Genomic DNA, 791 nt, shown 5'->3' with positions numbered 1-791 from the left:
ACAAATGCTCTCCCTCGCTATTAGAAATTACACAGTTGATGGGCGCCTGGGTGGCTTAGTTGGTTAAGCGTCCGATTTCAGCCCAGGTCATGATCTCGTGGTTTGTGAGTTCGAGTCCCACGCCCAGTCCTGTGCTGACAGCTCAGAGCCTGGAGCCTGCTTCTGAATCTGTGTCTCCCTCCCTCTCTGCTTCTGCCCGGCCTGCGCGCTCTCTCTCTCTCAAAAATAAAAATAAACATTAAAAAAAATTAAAAAAGAAAAGAAATTGCACAGTTGAGTTTCCCACATCTGGAGAAGTCACAAAGGTCAGTGAGGCCTAAGCGCAGCCTATGAGCCTCACCCTGGGAGAACCACCTTGGTGATCACCATGTCCCCATGTAAGTATCACTTTCACTGTGTTGTACAACGTCACAAGTTACCGATAATGTTAAAGAAAATATTAATGTGTCACTGTATAAAGTTACATGTTAAATTCAAGCATATGTGAAATTGATTTTCCGAAGACTTCAATCTTTTGACAAACCGTTCCAGGAGAATCATCAGCTCTAAATGTACTAAATATAACAAATAAAATATTTTGAAAGGAAAAAAAAAATTGTATTTTAGTACCGTAAGCTGCGTTTTTAAAACCTGCTCTTTGAATAGGAGGCCCTGAAATTTTTCTAGGGGCGCTGGTTCTGAAAACTAGTATTTCTTCGAGAGGGTTTTCATATTTCTCCGAATTATTCTGATTCTGTTAAAACCCTGTTGGGCTTTTATCGAGTTCCGTCAAGTCCAATGAATGGTCATCA

The 791-nt window shown here is 41.2% G+C and overlaps 1 non-coding gene across 1 annotated transcript; it reads right to left on the bottom strand.

The window, feature by feature from the left end:
• Window positions 1-229: 229 nt before the first annotated feature.
• On the bottom strand, window positions 230-385 carry LOC123592351. Its single transcript, XR_006709738.1, has one exon. It is a non-coding gene; the product is annotated as a U1 spliceosomal RNA (small nuclear RNA).
• Between the last annotated feature and the right edge of the window lie 406 nt (window positions 386-791).

The sequence above is a fragment of the Leopardus geoffroyi genome, chromosome B4 (genome assembly GCF_018350155.1).
Source record: "Leopardus geoffroyi isolate Oge1 chromosome B4, O.geoffroyi_Oge1_pat1.0, whole genome shotgun sequence".
Lineage (NCBI taxonomy): Eukaryota > Metazoa > Chordata > Mammalia > Carnivora > Felidae > Leopardus > Leopardus geoffroyi.
The sequence above is the reverse complement of the archived record's forward strand: the minus strand, read 5'-3'. Positions and strand labels throughout refer to the sequence as shown.